The 20,415-nt window shown below is 34.0% G+C and overlaps 1 long non-coding RNA gene and 1 pseudogene across 1 annotated transcript; both read left to right on the top strand.

Annotated features, from left to right (window-relative positions):
- Window positions 1-10,902: 10,902 nt before the first annotated feature.
- LOC120139508 lies at window positions 10,903-12,513 on the top strand. The gene is made up of 2 exons (XR_005517649.1): window positions 10,903-10,977; window positions 12,019-12,513. It is a non-coding gene; the product is annotated as an uncharacterized LOC120139508 (long non-coding RNA).
- Window positions 12,514-13,073: 560 nt separating this feature from the next.
- LOC120140604 lies at window positions 13,074-14,421 on the top strand (annotated as a pseudogene).
- Window positions 14,422-20,415: the final 5,994 nt, after the last annotated feature.

Raw genomic sequence — 20,415 nt, 5'->3', positions numbered from 1 at the left:
TGCTTTAACCCATTTACATATAATACTTTTTCTATTTGTATGGAAGAGGTATTACCTATAGTACCTATACCTTCAATGTAACCTTTTGAGTTGTCACCAAAGGTTACCACTCCTTCATTTTTGTCTTTAAGCTCTATAAACCAGCTCTCGTCTCTGGTCATGTGTCTTGAGTATCCACTATCAAGGAACCATGAATTTGAACTTGTATTTTGTACCTTGTAGCCATGCTCATTTTCCTACAAACATAGATTAATTTCTAATTTTTGGTACCCAATTTCTTTTGGGTCCATATTCATTAGTTTCTAAAATTATAGTCCTTTTGGGTATCCATTTGTGTAGGATATCCTTATCTTTAGTAGTAATGAGTTCTTTAGGAACCCATATATTTCTAATGATTATCCATTAGAGGTTCTTTGGGGACCTCTATGGTTCTAGTTTTTAAAACTTTTTCTAACAAAGTTTGATTTTGAACTTTCTCTATTTTTAAAACGTTTTGTTCCAACTTTATCAATAGAAGTTTTAAGATCATCAATTTCTTTTTGATGATCGCCATTAACTCTTGAAAGTAAGTTATGCAAATCATTATTTTTCTTTTCAAACTCATCTAGTTTGATTTGCAAATTTTTAATCTTACTCTCAAGATCATTGTTGGTCTTGGATATGAGATCATTTTTTTTCAATTTTGAAATATCATTATTGTATTTCAAAAATAATTTCTCATAGTCCGAAGTCAACCCAGTATATTCCTCTAATAACTCATCAAAACAATAATCTTCAAAATCAAATGAGTTAGAGGTTACCTTAGAATCTTCCCCGGTGGCCATCAAGCACAGGTTCACTACTTCTTGTTCCTCTTCATTTGATGATTCATCATCATCATCACTCTAAGTAGTCACATGTGCCTTGTGCTTCTTCTTGGATTGACCATTTTTCTTTAATTGTAGGCAATCATATTTGACATGCCCAGGCTTTTTGCATTCGTAGCAAATGATCGGGTCCTTCTCCTTAGGTTTATTTTTGAAGCCATCATTTCTTTTGAATTTTCTTCCTCTATTGAGCTTCATAAATTTTCTAAACTGTTTGGCAAATAATGCAATTTCTTCATCATCGTTTATCAGAATCACTCTCAACTTTTGTGGATTTAAGAGCAACTCCAACGTTCTTCTTCTTCTCCGTATCCTTCTTTGTCTCATCCTTCTTCTTGAGGTCTACCTCATCTTGAATCGTCATTTCATGCGTAAGGAGAGAACCGATAAGTTCATCGAGAGTTAAAGACTTTAGGTTTTTAGTTTCGATGATAACCGTCTTTTTCGATTGCCAAGCTTTAGGAAGAGAATATATTAACTTCCTCACAAGCTTCTCATTTGGAATGATCTCTCCATATGGCTTGAGACCATTGAGAATCACGAAAAATCTATCCGTCATAGCTTTGATATCTTCATCCAGTTTCATCCTAAAATTTTCATAGCTGTGAGTTAGAATACTAATTTTAGATTCTTTTACCTCGTTTGTGCCTTCATGAGTGACTTGTAGCTTATCCCATATCTCCTTAGCGATTGTACAAGATGAAACTCTCCCGTATTCATCTGGTCCAAGAGCACAAAATATAATATGGATAGCCTTTGAGTTGATCTAGAACATTCTCGTCTCTTCTTCACCCCACAAACTTGAATGAGTGGATGGTAAGATGTATCTGTTCTCCACGATTTTCCATGCTCCTATGTCACTTGCTTGAATGAAGTACCTCATTTTGTTCTTCCAATAAGCATAATTAGATCCATTGAAGAAATGAGGCTTGTTGACGGGCTGAGAATCAAGAACAAAGTCAAAGTTTGAAGTGGAGGCCATTGATGACTTGAATATCGATATAATTCTTCCTGGATCGAATCAAGAGGTGGTTAAACCTTCAAATGAGTATAGCTCTGATACTAATTATTGAGTTAATTGATTGACGAATCAGCCAAGAGGGGGGTGAATTGGCAATAAAAATTTTGGTGGAAGCGTTTGCAGAAAATTGAAAAAGATTACAGAGCGATTTAGAGTGGTTTGACTTCTCAACCAAGTCTACGTCCACTACCTTAGCTATCCACACTAAGGAATTCCAAAAATTCACTAATTTGTCTTTATTTTGAGGACAAAGAGTAACCTTGCATCTCCCTCAAGAATTATACCCCAAATTCTTGAGAACACTCTCTCCCAAAGTGAAAATTACAAATTTTGCAAACTTACAGAAAACCTCTCAAGGGAAGATGTTTGCACAATTCTAGAACAAAGAAAGAACACTCAAGAATGAATACAATTGAGCACAAATGGTGTTCTTGAAAGAAAAATGAATATTGAATGAAAATAGGCTTGAAAATGCTCAAACGATAAGTTCAAGGCTTTCTCTTTGATTCTCTCTCAATTCTTGTTTCTTGTTTTTGATCAATGGCTCTTAAGCTTGTTTAAATACACCTTGGATCACTTCTGAATGTTGGGGATCATTGGTGAAGTCAATAGATCCGTTATAGTGTAATTATCATTTAAAAATATGTTGGGAGCGTAGGTGTATTGGTACACTCTCAAGGTGTATCAGTACACTCAGTGTAAAATTCAAATATTTCGAACGTTGGTTGACTTAGTGTATCGGTACATCCCAGGTGTATCGGTACACTAATTGCATTCGATGTTTCTCAAAGCCAGGAGTGTATCGATATATTGTCTGTGTATCAGTACACTAATTACATTCGATGTATGGGGTGTATTGGTACATACAAGAGTGTATCGGTACATCCAAATGTGTCAATTAATGTTTGGCCCGATTATGGTTCGAAATATTTTGTAAAAATTGTTTCAAAAATATTTTAAGACAAACACAATTTTACACTTAAGTAAGGATTGAAATTGATATTTGAAAACTTGGAGTAATATTTTTGATATTCGAATAATTTAATCGAATATAAAATCTTAAAATTCAATAGTACTTTATTTGTAATATCGAAACATCAAAATGTTTTCAACACACAGCTAGGCCATTAATCTTTTACTCAAAGGTATTTAACCTTTCGTCTAATTGGCATAATTGACACCTTTCTGTCAAATGCACAGCTAGGTCATTAATCTTTTAATTAAAGGTATTTAATCTTTCATCTAACTGGCATAATTGACACATTCTGTCAAATACACAACTAGGCCATTAATCTTTTACTCAAAGGTATTTAACCTTTCGTCTAATTGGCATAATTGACACCTTTCTGTCAAATGCACAGCTAGGTCATTAATCTTTTAATTAAAGGTATTTAATCTTTCATCTAACTGGCATAATTGACACATTATGTCAAATACACAACTAGGCCATTAATCTTTTACTCAGAGGTATTTAACCTTTCATCTAACTGGCATAATTGACACATTTATGTCAAATGCACAGATAGACCATTAATATTTTACTCAAAGGTATTTAAAATTTCATCTAACTAGCATAATTGACACCTTTCTATCAAATGCACAGCTAGGTCATTAATATTTTACTTAAAGGTATTTAATCTGTCATCTAACTGGCATAATTGACACATTCTGTCAAATACACAACTAGGCCATTAATCTTTTACTCAGAGGTATTTAACCTTTCATCTAACTGGCATAATTGGCACATTTATGTCAAATGCACAGGTAGACCATTAATCTTTTACTCAAAGGTATTTAACATTTCATATAACTGGCATAATTGACACCTTTCTGTCAAATGCACAGCTAGGCCATTAATCTTTTACTTAAAGGTATTTAACCTTTCATCTAATTGACATGCTTGACACCTTTCTGTCAAATGCACAGCTAGGCCATTAATCTTTTACTCAAAGGTATTTAACCTTTAATATAACTGGCATAATTGACACCTTTCTGTCAAATGCACATCGGTATTTAACATTTCATCTAACTAGCATAATTGACACCTTTCTGTCAAATGCGCAGCTAGGCCATTAATATTTTATTTTGGAATAGTTTATACTCTAATAATTATTTATAATATCAATTAACTCTTTCAACTCATTATAAACTCTATAGTTTGCCCACGTAGTGCCAATTAGAATAAATTCACAAACTTATTATTAGTTACGTGGGTTGCACACACATTACCAATACCGAAATTCATAAACTTATTATGAATTTATTATTTTTTCACACAAAGTGCTCATACGGAAATTCATAAACTTATTATGAATTTCTTAGTTTTGCAGACATAGTGCCATTTGGTAATCACTATACATATAGTAAGCAACATGTATCTATAACTATTATAATTTATAAGTACATAATAAATGCACTCACATGGCTTGCCTCGTTATTATATCCAAAACGCAAATCTGATTAATCAACTACTTTGCCTTTGCCTTTCGTTTTGCTTGACTCGGGAGTTGATTTCGATTTACTCAAGCATCCATTAACGACACATATAATATCAATTGTTAGTATATTCTCTAACACTTATACTTAAACAATACTCAAAAGTACTATTATTAAATTTCTATAACAATCTCATCATATCTTTAAATTTTTGGCTCAATAGTTTCGATACCCTTACCATGGTATTGATACTACTTTACTATGGTACCGATACCTTTCTCTCAATATCGATACTACTACACTATGGTACCGATACTCCCCTTTTGGTATCGATACATTTTGGCATTCTGTTATCAATGGTATCGATACCTTCCCTTTCAGTATCAATACCCCTTCAGTACCGATACTACTTGAATAGGTACCGATATTGTTCGTCACATTTCTACCCATTTAAGCCTATAGTATCGATATTATTCTATCAGTACCGATACCCTTACCTAAATTTACCATTATTCAAGCCAATTTTTACTATATTTTCCCCTTTAATATCTTAATTTTACCTCCTTAATACTATTAAACTCTTCTTTACTTTTCTCTACAAATTTTCCTTGATTTAGCTTCTTAAAACATCTTAAATCTCCCTAGAACATTTAAATCTAAAAATCACACCACTTTTTATAACTTGTTTTTAAACTTATCCAATGCTTTTAATCTCTCATTTACTTATTTGACAAGTCAAATATACTAGTAAACATCAATAAACAATCATATCTTAACATATCATTTCAAAACCCATTTCCTTCAATCCTTAATATTTCATTCATCTCTTAGTTTTGATTCCATATATCATTCCTTAAGCTTCTATCATACTCAATGTTTCAAAAACCAACCAAAAACGAAAGAAGAAACTAATCAAATAAAACCTTACCTTTGCTATGGGGAGAGCTTTTTCCACGAGAAAGAAGAAGAAAAGAGAAATAACTTTTTTTGACTAACTTAATTTCCCCTTTCCCTTACTTTAATACCTTATTAAAGAAAATGAATTTTAAATACATTTTCCTTTAAAGGATCAAAATGCCTTCTTTATTCATATATTGTTACAAATTAGTCTAAAACACTATTCCAAATCATTTCCTCATCCTTTACCATTTATTCAAATCTTTTCAATAAAGTCTCTTACCTAATATTTGGGGTATTACACCTTAATCTGTTTCGAAAAAAATCCCCAGGTAAAAAAACACCCGCAACCAATCTAGAAAGTTCATCGCCCCTAACTGTTGCCCTACCATTCACCAGTCTCAAGCCAGCGGTGGCTTATACTGCCATCAACTTCGACATCGTCCCCCAATCAAACCTATTCTCAAATAATCGTCATCACTCGCTAATTGTCACAAATCGTGAGAAGATTATTCAAAGACTCGTCGGTGATCTCTGTCGCTATTGGGCGATGACCATCACCGCCAGTGTCAGCGTGAGCACTAGGCTACCATGATCTAGACCCCGTTAGCCCCTTGACGAAACTCCCCGTCGATCATTGTGAAAAATCGTTTGAAGGAACCTCAAACCCATAGAGTCACCTAATTATTTTCATGATTTCAACTGTCATGAGCCAAAAGACTGTCACCATTGTGCTCCCTATGTAGTTCCAATCAGAACCCAATCGAGGGGCTACTTCACCGTCGCGGCCTTCGCCTAACGTCGTTGTGATAAGCCTTCAATTATTTTTCCAGTTATTTCACTGTGTTTTGGGATTGAAATTTGAGTGTTTATGGATTGATTTTGGTGAGTTATAACTTCAAGAGTAATCAGTAGACATCCACAGAACTTGTTAGAAACACAAGCGCTACCAAGCACCACCACCGCTCGTGGGGCTTTCTTCCAGTCGAGTTTTATAAAAACTGAGTCAATTGAGTCAATTAAGGTGAGTTAAATCAAGTGAGTCAACTCAAACCGATCTAAATCAACTCAAACTGATCTGACCATTGACTTTGACCTAGACCGTTAACTTTGACTAGAGTGAACTCTAACCCCAGTTGACTTCGACCAGGGTTGACTTTGATCAAAAAGTTAAATTTTTTTAATGAAAAGTCCTATTTTATGTCTTTTAATATCCCAAGTCCCAATCCCAAGTCTGTTTCACCAAATTCAAACTCGATAAGTTATTTTTCAGCGTTTTATTTTCTGATTCGATTATTTTTTTCGATTAAGTTATATTTTCTGACGTAATTTGTTTTGCTATGTATTTGAGACTTAATGGGGAATCAAATTCATTTTAAAGGGTGATCGAATAGTGTTTAATTGGTTGATTGATATGGCTAAAAAATTGAGGTAATATTTTACTATCCTATGCATGCTTCACGGTACATGTAGATAATTGGTCAGTGCATGTATGGATATGAGTTGGATATGTGTTATTGGTTGATTATTCTAATCGTATTCTGATTTAGGTATAACATTAGTAGCTGATTAAGGTTCGAATGACCTATATAAGGAACTAGGGGATTGGTATGGATTTTTAAACTGATTAAAATTAACCTCCTGATTTTTTATGTTATGAGATTTTATACCGTTAATATTCAAATAAGAAATGAAGAAAATACCCTTAAGGTTTAAAAAGGACGCGAATTGCATTTAATAGTGGAATTAACCCAAAAATTATAATTTGGCATGATATGACTACCAATTTATCTCTTAAGTTCCTGACCTATTTGGAAAAGTTTCGAAAATCAGTCTCTAACCTCTAAGAAGGCTCATGATCTAAACTTTCTGATTTCTGAGCAACACCTGAAGACTATATTACCGAAAGTACTCTATATGGCTAAGTTTATTTAAAATGACTGAAAATACCCCCGAACATTAAAATGATCAAAATACTCCTGAGCTTTAAAATAATCGAAATATCCATGAGTTTTAAGATGTCTGAAATACCCTCGAGTTCTAGAATGACCAAAATATCCTCATAAATTGGATTAAGTGTACTTTATATAAGTTCTGAAAATACTCGTAAAGCTTAAACACGTTAACGACCATAAGGATTATGGAGTACAACCTGAATATGTCGGCTTCTCTTAATACTTTGTCACAAGAATCATAAGGATAGATATCGTATGAATAATGTTTACATCTCATTGGGATTTGTTTAGGGAAGAAGTGTGAAGGTAAAATTGTTCAATTTGATAATGCAGACAATATCAAATAATCAACATCCGTAAAGTTTTCCTATCATAATTCATGATAAGTACTACAGTGATGGGATTTGTTAGTTTGATTTGTCATGGAAACTGAACAAGTCGTCTCACCAAGATTTATTCCGAAAACCAAAGTGACTAAAATGCCATACTAACTTAAATACCAGAATCTAGAATAACTCTGGGGTTGCAGTTCTTTAGTAACCTTACGAGTTATCTAAATCCTAAATGGTCTTAATGTATCTGATATAAAATTTCTAATCTGGTTTATTAGTTATCGAACCCTTTTTAAAGAAGGATCTCAATCATGAAATTAGTCTGAAATCTATTCCCCTTTTCTTAAAATCATTAAGAACTTTTGAAAAATGAATTGGGCCCTCTAGTGTGTTCCATATCCATCTGAATATTTTCTTTGATTTAAATGAATATGTTTTCTCTTATTTTAAATGATGATTCTGTTATCTGAATAAAAAACATAATCTCTGATTTATGTTAACTGATAGAAAATATATCTAGATCATGATTTTTTGATATTACCGTTTTACTGTTCTGGGGTTGGTTACTATTGGAGTAAGTGACTTAGGCATGGTCTATGGCTTGTAAGACCTTATTGCAGGCTCCTCTGCATTGTGCACAGGGTAAGTCCTTATCGTATGCTCCTTTACTTTGTGCAAATGATAAGTCCTTACTGCAGGCTCCTATACTTTGTGCACAAGGTAAATTCTTACTGCAGACCCTTATGCGATAAGTATAAGGTTCTTACCAGGTGTACAGGCAGATGTATGGTTCAAGGGAACCAACACATTCTGGCGTTTAGATGGAGGGCAGCCAATTTTATTTTTTTAAAAACTAAAAATTTATCGTCTTTTTAAATGTATGTTTACTTAAATAAATTATTTCAATATGGAAATATATATATGTATCTCTCTACACTAATGAGACACACTAAACTCTTTAACGTATGGGATCTATTTCTGTCTGACTCTTTCAACCTAGATACTTCCCGACTGTTACTCTAAGGATTTATTAATATGATTTCAAGACTTTTCTGGAGTCTGTATATGCCTATATCACTAAGGAAATTTCATGTATTACCATATATCTGTTTGTCCTTTAGCATCTTTTGGTAGTTCTGTATTACTGAACTTTCCTAAAGCTAACTCTATCACTTACCGTTTCAGGTTTAAGGCAATGATTATGTTCTCTTATCGACATCAGTTGGGATTCCTCCGACGTTGCTTGTGGAGTACGACACATGTAATTAGGAGACATGTATGTTACAGTTTTTTATATATACTAGAGTGTGAAACTTAATTTTATAGTGTGTATTACTAAATTCTATTTTAATGTCTAAATTTATTTACATGTTAAGATTGTTTTATGATTTTAAATTTTTATTGGTTAAAGTTTTTTGTTTTTCTTGAAATTTTCAAAGTGTGTCACTTCGATGGTTCTAATGTGGCGCTTTGAAATTGTTGGGTCACCCATATTAGTCTGAGGAGGTTACAATATTGTTTTTATTTAAACTCATCACGTTGAAGTGATGAGTTCCAATAAAATTTAATTTTTATTAGATTTTGTGATGTCGGAGTGATAAATTTCAATAAAAATATATTTTATTAGAATTTGTCAGGCCCATATGATGAGTTTCAAGTCACTATAATAAATGTAGTAGTTTCTAAAATAAAATTCTAGTCCTGTATTAGACTAAATAATTAGCTTGCCTACGATAGTGGACCAATTTTACAGAGTAAAAAACGGGGTTTTGTATGTCTCGACGGTTAGATTTTGTTGTCAATTGAAATAAGTTTCACGAGAGAGGGAGGGAGGGAGGGAGGGAGGGAGGGAGGGGGAGGGGGAGGGCGAGGGAGAGGGAGGGAGAGAGAGAGAGAGAGAGAGAGAGAGGGGGGGGGGGGGGAGGCACGAACACCTTATCTTGAACCTGTCTTAACACTCGCAAAATGAGTTCAAAGAAATCGAAGTATACACCAAAAGGAGTTCAAGCTTATATCTCTGCTGGAGAAAGTTGCAAATATTTTTATTAATTTGGAATAATATAATATTGATTTAATATTTTTCAATCAGAATGAACGCATACATACTTTATAAACTCATTATTTAAATTTGAAATCTTTAAAAATAATAATATTTTTTTAATCTCTAATATTATTTGATAGATTTAAAAAATATATATTTTAATTAATATTTATCAATTTAATAGATCACAGATATTTTTTAATATTTTTAAAAATTAACAACTAGAAGTTTATTTTATAATAAAAACTTAATCGTTATTTTATAATTTTAAAAATTAAATAAAAATATTATTTTAGAATATTTCAAGATTATTTATATATATTTTAATTTAATATATTTATTATCGTCTTGCAATCACCGGTCACCACTCGAGAATCTCGACGGAACTCAAGTGAACAATTGCATCTGTACATTGCTGGGAACTCAAGTGAACAATTGCATCTGTACATGGCTGATTATGAGTGGCTCCCATACTTCCATTTTTGTTTCAAAGTTGGATGCAAATTGTCAAGCCAAATCACCACCTTCACTTGTTTTATTCACTGCTCCTCCATTTTCTATTTTTCTGTATATTTGACATTTATTCCATTCCCTCTTGTTCTTTATGCCAGCAGCCAAATCATGAAGACGAAACCACAATCTCCTCTACATTTTACCCCCAATCCCCTCAGAACCACCGCGCCATCGATGCAATTCTACCACAATTCTCACCGTTCGGGACCAAATTTCAAAAGGGTTTCTCTCCCTCACCCTCCTTGTGCCACTGCCAAATTCCCGATCGCCAGAACATCTTTGGGTCGTCGTACTCAAGTCCCATCAGTAGCCTTTTCAGCAGCCAATTCTCATTTGGACACCCAGACCTCATCCAGCTACTTGGAAGCTACAGAAGAGCGCTTAGATAAGGTGTGACGTTCTCTATATGATTCTTCAAATAAGATACTGTGTCTCAGACTTATCTCCATTTTTGGGTGTATTTTACAGGTCATTTATCAATTTCGTTTTATGACTCTTCTGGCTGTTTTCGGGTCTTTAACAGGATCAATTCTTTGTTTCGTTAAGGTATTTTCCCCCTCTTTTGGGGTGCTACTGATTATTGAGTCGCTCTTGTAATGCTTACTTGATTATCTTCTACACTTAATCGGCTTCAAGATTTGGTTTCATGGATGTAATATTGTTTATTTTGTTCTATATTGTATATTCCAAGCTAATAATATAAAGAGCTGATAATATAGCCTGGAGAAAACACAATTTATCATGTTTTGTTCTATGCACCACATCCACATGTTGGACGATGTGACTTGTAATATTGCATTAGTCTGTTATCTTAATTGCACTTATGATATGCTGGGCTGTACTTTTATCGTGTCATCTTTCGTTGAATATTTTGTGGATCGGAGCAAAGTTATTTTGTTGCTGGTTGAGGCAATAGGTGAGGGATTGTTCATTCCAATATTTTTGCTCTTTAAGGTTATGGATGATAGAGTACCAATCAACGAAACAACGAAACTTGCCTTTATTTCTTATCAACAATTCAGTTGATACTGTCTCAAATACTATAGCTATAATCTCCAGATACTACACTGTCAAGTGAAATTAAACACTTGTTACTAAACTGGTTCTACAGATACAACGAATGCTTATATTTCCAGGCAGAAAGCAAGTTCTCTAGACAAAGTTCATATAGGTTTTACATAAGGACAGTTGCATCAGCATCAATGTCCATTAAACCGTTGATAAAAAGGAAAATCATTGTATGGATCTGGTGTAAAAGCTGACATTGGCTGACATCAAATGATCTGTGTAATCAATTAACGCTGCTAGTTTATGTAGTTTCGTTCAAAATTTCTTTTCCTTTGCATAATTCCATCGACTAATATTGGTTTGGAGTCTAGATTGGCATGCTGAGTGCTGATACTTTTCTTGTGTGTCTATTTCGTTTTTTCATGATTAAAAGACTTTAGCATTATGTCATTAATTCGCAAATCATTTGTTTCCCACACTCCCAGCCATTATTTTCTCTCAACTCCCACACTATCTAACATAGGCTTGCTGTTTTTGCTTATTTACTTTCATAGTTATTATGAGAACGTTCAGATTGAAGTAAAGTGATAGTTAGAAAAACTCATGCGTAGTCCGTTGGTTTGCATTTAAAAACTCTACTTTTCTGTCGATCCTGTTTGGTGAAGGTGGGGAAACATCACAAGTATTAATCCAAGAGGAAATCCTGCTTGGTTAGCTGCCAATTTGAGAAAGATGATTACACTATAAGGCTATTAAGCATGAAAGTCTAGATGCTCGGCCTGCACCTTAAGCAAATATTTTCACCCTAAAGTAAACACCCTTTGTGCTTTGGAGCCTGAATAGATGGCTTTCATCGATAATAAACCTTGCTTGGCTTTATAAGTATGCATGTTTATGGTTAGATCCTATTGAGATGAGGCCTCTAATTGCCACTGTATTCTTCTTCCAGATGTATATCTGCTAGGAACAGTAATGCTGGTTTTTGGAATGGGTCTCTATGAGCTCTTTGTTTCCAATCTTGATATTGCAAAAGCACAATCGAAGGAAAAGGGCACATCGACATCAAATCTCTTTGGCATGTTTGCTTTAAATGTCAGTCAAATTTTCTGGCTATGTTGTTCTCTTTTTGGGGTCTTCTCTAGTTGCAGTCTTGAGGATATTTTTTCTTGCATGTATGAGCTTGTGAATATAATTTGATTTCTGATATGGCTGAGTTGACGACCAAGATGGTTGGAAATAAAATCAGTGAGTGAACTGAAAACCAAACTGGGTCATGTAATAGTGATGCTTCTTCTGATAGGATTTTTGAACAATTGCAAGAAGACTGCCATAAACTCTACACAGGATTTGCTTTGTTTCTCGGCTTCTGTCCTACTCTCCTCTGGTTGCCTGTTTTTGCTATCTAAGCTCAATGGCTCTACATGAGATTTCTCTTCTGTATATACGTATGTGTTAGAAACAAGGGGTTGTTCCTGCTTGTTTGTTATGTATGTATTACTCGGAAACTATAGTTATAGTACATGCTTAAAAGCTTATCATTTGTAATCTTATATTATTGTTTGAAGAGGTTGGATGTTGGATTAGGCGTGGCATTTTTTTATCACCCGTCGTTAAAAAATTAATAAAATTGTTGACATTAAAAAACTAATAAAATTGTTGACATTAAAAAACTAATAAAATTGTTGACATGATATTTTTCATTTTTTTCATTGATGATGTGACATTTTCTTATGATGACACATCCTCATCACTATTATTTTTTAATAGTAAGTGACTAAATAAAATCAAAATGTAACGTTAGGTATGATTATAAAAAGAAATAGTTGGGTGACTAAAATTGAATAGGTAGCTTATCCTATTTTATTTCTGCTTTGCCTTTGCTACACATTCTGGATGCAATCGATGTACTAAAGGACGGCACTTCGACGGTTAAATGTTCATTTCTCCTTAAGTCTCTAATCATTCAAATGGATCGAATTAAGGTAGTGCTAATTTGTTTACACTATGTCATTCAGCTATGTGTTTACGGTCGAGCATGTACTCAGTGTCCTTGAATACTTATCTGACTCCGTTTGTTGCTTGTACGGAAAACCGGGTCCATATGGTGTCTTAACCCTTCCCTTTTCAGTAAGAGAAGGAATCAATATATTCTTGGCTGGATTTGTCCATACAGAAAATCTAAGGTTTCAAGATGAATCTTTGACATTCAAGGTAAACCCTCAAGTATTAGTGTATTACAAGTAGTGAGCTCTTCATTCATTTTTAAGTTATTGTCATTTTACCCATGTTTCTCTTTTGTTTTAGGTTGCAGAGACCGAGCGGGAAAGTGTCGAGAAAATCAAAGCTTATGCTCAATACAGATGCCCAACCATGACAAAAACTCGGAACAATTTTCAACTTGGAGTAATTACTGATTCTCAGATTATTGTAATGCTTGGTGAGAAATGGACATGAAAGACGACATTTATTCGTATGCTGGTACTTTGCTCCCCCATTTTCTGTGTTTTCATTCATTATAGATTTGCATGTCTCATGCATTATGCATAGGTCGATTGACATTGTTTGGTAAACCTGCAGCCTGAAGGCTGGTTCATTCAAACACGATAACGTAGATGATTTTGAGGTCGAGGTAACCGAGTTTAATGTTTCTTACAAGCCCCAAAAGATCAGTCCCAAATATGAATCAACAGTCAAGAACTTGCTATATGTAAAGATACCTGATTCGTGCATGCGTTGCCAGTTTATTTCAGATGTGATGAAGCGTCTTCTCATTGAACAATGGATGGATCGGGAAGTATTGAATCCTTCTGGAGGAGAGTTAATGAGAGTTGCATTATGTCTATGCCTTGGAAAGGTAAATTTTATAAACTACCAAATAGTTAAGGATGCAGTTTCTAGATCTGTCTGATGCCATTTTTGTCTCTGTTTCATGCAGCCAGCAGATATATATCTGATAGATGAACCGAGTGCTTATCTCGACTCCGAGCAGGGAATCCTTGCAGCTAAAGTCATAATTCATAAAGAGTCTCATTTTCCTTGCAAAGAAACCTGCGGTTGTGGTTCAGCATGATTTTATACTTACCTTGCAGATCACGTAATCGTGCATGAGGGGAAACCATCAGTGGATTGTACTTTGAATTCCCGTCGGTCCTTTTTGACTGGCATGAATCTCTTCTTAACTGTGAGTCTTGTAGCTGCCCCCTTTGGTTGTGTCATGTGTGTGCATGGCGTGCAGCATCTGGACATCACATTTAGGCGATATCCGACCAATTACCGAGAAAGAATCAACAAAATGGATTCAACCAAGGACCGAGAGCAAAAGGATGCTGGTTCATATTATTATCTAGATTGAGTAATTTGCAAGTTAGCAACAGGTGATAAAGTAAACATGCAGCACCAAGCTATGATATTAATGCAAAAGACTCATGCAAAGGATAAAGTAAACATGCAGTGCCACCAACATATGCTAAGAACATGATAAAAGAAATACCATAGTAAATTAAACAACAATAAGCTTAAAAGTCAAACATGAGAGCAAAGCACCAAAATTATTTCTCTGCAACTCTTTGCTTCCACCATGAACTAAAATAATACCTATTTTTTAAACAGAAAATGGATTATCCAGACCCAGATTTTCTATATCTTAAACTAAATCGTACCTCCTCAAAGTGAACCAACTTTTCTTTGCAATTAACCTTTTACTGATGTTTGTTTCAAAGACACAAAAATAGATAACAAAGTATTATAATTAATAGGTTTAGACGTTAAACAAATACATGGAAATCCAAAAAGATAAAAAAAATCCAAGGAATTAGCAACAAGATGCCCAATTGCCCATTATCTAAAGCAACAAATAGCTCACCCGATTAAGAAAATTGAAAATGTTATTTTACATATTGATTAAAATTCTATTGGTTAATAAAGTTGATTTTTGTTATAATTTTAATTGATGAAGATTAATCGGTGATTAAATTTTATGAGCAAACCACATGAATGACCACTTAATTATGAGATGGTTCCAATTTGACCATTGTTCTATTAATTTTGTCAATAAGATTATTTTTGTTTAGATAATACAGAAAGCAGAAAGTTAAGAAGCTGTGTTCTCTAACACAACAAGTGCAGCATTCTCACCATGAGGATCAACAAGATTAGTCTCTTCGATGGGAAGCCCTTTCGAAAGCTTAGCCAACTTATTTGGAACCACATTCAACTATTGTCAGGCATGACGAAGGTGAATAAACCACTCCTGTGAAATCAAACCATGCAGTGAAACAACCTAAGCACTACCCTCAAGAACATGAGATTGTCGAGATAAAATCTTCCAAAGTTCATAATTATTTGTTTCAACCTTAACACGTCGATATCCCAAACACCAAGCTCGGGAGAGGACACCATGGGCAGCCCAAAGCTCTGCGATTATAACTGGACAGTTTCCCAAGCAACGAGAAAAACCACAGATCCAAGCACCACGTTCATCTCGGAGAACTCCACCCGCAATGGCCTCGCCTCCTTGGAGATTCACCGCACCATCCATACTCGCCTTGATCAATCCCAACCCAAGATTGAGTAGGAATACTTATGGAATTTACCTGGTTCGAACTTCTTGGCAAGATCATTGGACACCTTGCTTCAACAATCATCGAAACCATTTGATGACAGGATACAATAAGATCCCACGATCATAAAAGTTTTCATCAAAGACAAAATCACATCTTCTTTTACAAAGTCTTCAGCGAAGAATCAAAAAGCTCGGCCAATTATTTGTGTTAGTAGAGCAGCTCCATGACCATATGTACCACCCAAAATGTAACACCCAAATTCGAACTGACTGAAGCCCGTGGGTTTGGAGATTGCACGGACCTCTGAAGTGGTTAACCCAACTTTTTTCTTATTAAAAACATTTCAATTTCATAACGTAAACCATCCCATAAGATAAAATAAGAACAAAATAGTTAAGTATACAAAATCGGGGGCTCCCAAAAATAAATCTTAGACACAAATAAAACTCAGGGGATATGACTCGATGTACACAAAGGTCTAAGAAATACATGCCGACTAAGAAAAATCAAGACATACTCTGCCACTGCTGATGTCTGGAATCCAATTGTCTGGCGATAAGCTCACGAATCCTGCACCTACTAACCTACAAACGGAAATAATTTCGACTTATCAACATAGTCTACATACACTACATAAGCTCTTCACTTAGGATTTTCTAACAAATTCACTAATTTGTTCTTTCCTTTTCATGGAAAAAGAGATAACCTTTACAACTCCTTATCTTTTCACTTGGCTAAGATAGAACCAATCCCCTTTTACAAAAGGAAAAAGAAGTAAACAAATAAACCTCTACAAGGTAGGATGTTTACAAAATTTAGCTCACTAAAACACAAATATTTACAAGAGATAAAATAAGAATGGAAAAACTATTCTCTTGTGTTTGATTGATTGGATAGGTGTTCTAACCCTTCTTCAAGTGTCCTCAACTTGTATTTATATATTGGAAATTTGTTGTGGCCGTTTCTAGCCGTTGGGGATCAATTTTTGTGAAAAATAAAGCTGCCCAAAATAGAGGGTATCGGTACTCCTAATGGGAGTATCGATACTACCTTTGTTATATTTAAATAAACTAGCTGTTACTAGCCGTTGGGGCCTAATGGTATCGATACTACTATACAGAGTAGTATAGGTAATCCTTTGGGTATCGATACCATTTTTGCATTATGGAATTTGAGCAATACTGGTAGTATCAGTACCACCTAGTAAGTATCGATACTTCCCTTACCTTTGGTATCAATACCATATGAACAATATCGGTATTGTTCATTAGGTATCGATACTGTAAGAACATTATTTGTACTACTTGTCCAGAAAAACATTTTGTGCTCAATTCCAAGCTTTAAATGGACTTTGAATTATTTTTGAAAACTTTGAATAAATTCAGTTCAAGTCCAAAAATATTTTTCGTTAATTGTTATATCAAAATATAGTTCAACAATCTTCCCCTTTTTTGATATAACAAAACATTTGAAAAATTGTTTTTGGCAAAACTCCCCCTTAGTAAAATATTTAATGAAAAAATACCAATTTTTGGAAGATATGTGAAAATGTTCAGCTCCCCCTTTTTCATTAAGAAATTGAATTTTCAAACCATACTTCTCCCCCTTTTTGTTTGATCAAAAAGAATTCAACTTTAAAGTTAAAAAATAACATTTGAGAGTAAGTGGTGAATTTGACATAAAAAACATTTGAAAAATCAAAGCTCCCCCTCAAAAATTGCATTCCAAACAAAATTTGACTTTAAAAGCTTGACACTTAAACAAAATTTAATTTCAACAAAGAGTAACAAACATGTTAGTAGCACATGAAATTCAATATATCCAAGTCTAAAATACTTTATGCAATACCAATAATTGAAATTAAGTACATGTGCATAAAGCTTTCAAAAATGTTAAGCATTTGAAGAATTTGATATCAATTGTTAGAGATATATCTTTTGATTAAAAAAACATGCATAAACATTTAAATTTAGGTCAAAAATTTAAAATTTGTAAAATAATTTTTTTTTTAAAAGTTTATATCAATTGTTAGAGAGACATCATTTGCATTGAAAATCAATTTTGACCAAAATTCATTACGATGAACTAAAAATTATAAAAAATATTAAAACTTTAAATTGTTCATCATAAAACACTTTTCAACATACATGAGATTAAAAACAATGCATAATCATTTAAAATCAAAACTAATGCATGCATAAACTAAATGAGTAACCAAATAACAAAAATAAAAAACATTAACCTTAGAGGTTACCCATTTCTTTTTCAAGTGTGGCTAGAGCAATTAATATCTTCATTGCTCCCACACACCTACAAGAGACATTTAAGTAGATTTTGTTATCCAAATTGCTTTGGATCCTTGGAAGTTAGTTTCAATGTCCCTTATTCTTTTCGGAACACATACTTGTCTAATTTAAAAGATTTTCTTTTCTTTATGGGACAAGTATGTTCCAAATGACCATAAAAATGACAATGTGAGCATTTTTCCATTTTTAAACATAATGAGTTGTTTTGAGAAATTAATTCTTTTTCTTTTGTTAAGCTCTCAAACTTAACTTTCAAATCAAAATTTTCTTTTTCTAAATCATTGATTTTAACTTTTGAAATCTCTAAATCATTTTTCAAAATTTCATTTTTGATTTTCAAAATCAACTTTGGCTTTCAAAATCAAATCATTTTCAACTTTAAATTTTGAAATTAATTTCTTATATTAGGATATCATGGTCTCAAATTCCAAATACAACTCATTATAAGCATCTTGTAACTCATCAAAAGAATGTGAATTTAAATTATTAGAGTTAGAAGATATAATTGAATATCCTTTGATGGCCATGAGGCATAGGTTGGCTACTCCATCTTCATCATTGGAGTTATCTTCATCACTCCAAGCAGCCACAAATGCCTTTTTCTTGCTTGATCCCTTCTTCTTTAGGAGAGGGCATTTGTACTTGACATGCCCCGTTCTTTGAGAATTGAAGCACATCGGGGGACCCTTCTTTTTGGTTGATTCATGCTTCACTTCATTGGAAGACATGAATCTCTTGAACTTTTTGAAGAGCTTGGCCATCTCTTCCTCTTCATCATCGTCTTCATCCACCTCTTCACTTGAATCTTGATAGCTCTCATTGGTGGACTTGAAGGCAATGCCTACCTCATTATTCTTCTTGTTTTGCTTCTCTTCATTTTCTTCCTCTTCCTTCACCATAAACTCATGAGTAAGAAGAGAACCAATCAACTCATCAAGAGTGATAGACTTTAGGTCTCTAGCTTCGATAATCGTCGTCTTCTTCGATTGCCAAGACTTTGGAAGAAAGTAGATCATCTTCCTCACAAGATTCTCATTAGAGCTTACTTCTCCAAATACCTTGAGACCATTGATAAACACGAAAAATCTATCTGTCATAGCTTTGATGTCTTTATCGGGTTTCATCTTGAAATTCTCGTAGCTATGGTTGAGAAAAATTATCTTGGTTTCCCTCTCTTCATCGGTTCCTTCATGAGTGACTTAGAGCTTATCCTATATCACCTTGGCATTGGAATAACATGAAACTCTTCCATATTCATCCGGGCCTAATGCATAAAAGAGAATGTGCATAACTTTAACATTGAGTTGGAACTTCTTATTCTCTCCATCATTCCAATCGTCAATCTCGCCGGTTGGAATGGTGTAGCCTTTTATTATAGAGTTCCAAGCTCCTAGTCGTTGGCTTGAATAAAAAACATCATCCTATTCTTCCAATGGGAATAATTTTCTCCCTTGATATAGGGTGACTTGTTGACCGGTTGTGAACCTTTAATGTAGTAGGCACTGGAGGTTGAAGCCATTTCTTTGTCGGTTGCATCGAGAATCGGTAGAGCTTCTTCGAGGATCGTCTCAAGGTGAATAAACCTTCTAATGAGTCAAGCTCTGATACCAATTGTTGGGATTTAAAGAGGTTCAATTGAATAATTGAAAAAGTGTAAAGGGGGTTAATTGACAATAATTTGATTAGGGAGTAAAGAGAGCAAAAGATAGAAAAATATTACACAATGATTTATCGTGGTTCGACTTATCAACCAAGTCTACATCCACTACCTAAGCTCCTCACTTAGGATTTTCTAACAAATTCACTAATTTGTTCTTTCTTTTTCATGGAAAAGGAGATAACCTTTACAACTCCCTATCTTTTCACTTGGCTAAGATAAAACCAATCCCCTTTTACAAAAGAAAAAAGAAGTAAACAGATAAACCTCAATAAGGTAGGATGTTTATTTAGCTCACTAAAACACAAATATTTACAAGAGAGATAAAATAAGAATGGAAAAACTCTTCTCTTATGTTTAATTGCTTGGATAGGTGTTCTAACCGTTCTTCAAGTGTCCTCAACTTATATTTATATGTTGGAATGTTGTTGTGTCCGTTTCTAGCTGTTGGGAGTGTTTTGGAGCCGTTGGAAATCAATTTTCGTGCAAAATAAAGCTTCCCAGAGTAGAGGGTATCGATACTCCTAAAGGGAATATCTGTACTACCTTTGTTATATTTAAATCAACTAGCCGTTGGGGCCTGATGGTATCGATACTATGCCTATGGTATCGATACTACTATACAGAGTAGTATCGGTACTCCTTTGGGTATCGATACTATTTTTGCATTCTGGAATTTGAGCAATGCTGGTAGTATCGGTACTACCTAGTAAGTATCGATACTTCCCTTACCATAGGTTTCGGTACCATATGAACAGTATCGATATTGTTCATTAGGTATCGATACTGTAAGAACAAAGTCGGTACTACTTGTCTAGAAA

This window comes from Hibiscus syriacus, unplaced genomic scaffold (assembly GCF_006381635.1).
Source record: "Hibiscus syriacus cultivar Baekdansim isolate YM2019G1 unplaced genomic scaffold, ASM638163v2 tig00002237_pilon, whole genome shotgun sequence".
Taxonomy (NCBI): domain Eukaryota; kingdom Viridiplantae; phylum Streptophyta; class Magnoliopsida; order Malvales; family Malvaceae; genus Hibiscus; species Hibiscus syriacus.
The sequence above is the reverse complement of the archived record's forward strand: the minus strand, read 5'-3'. Positions and strand labels throughout refer to the sequence as shown.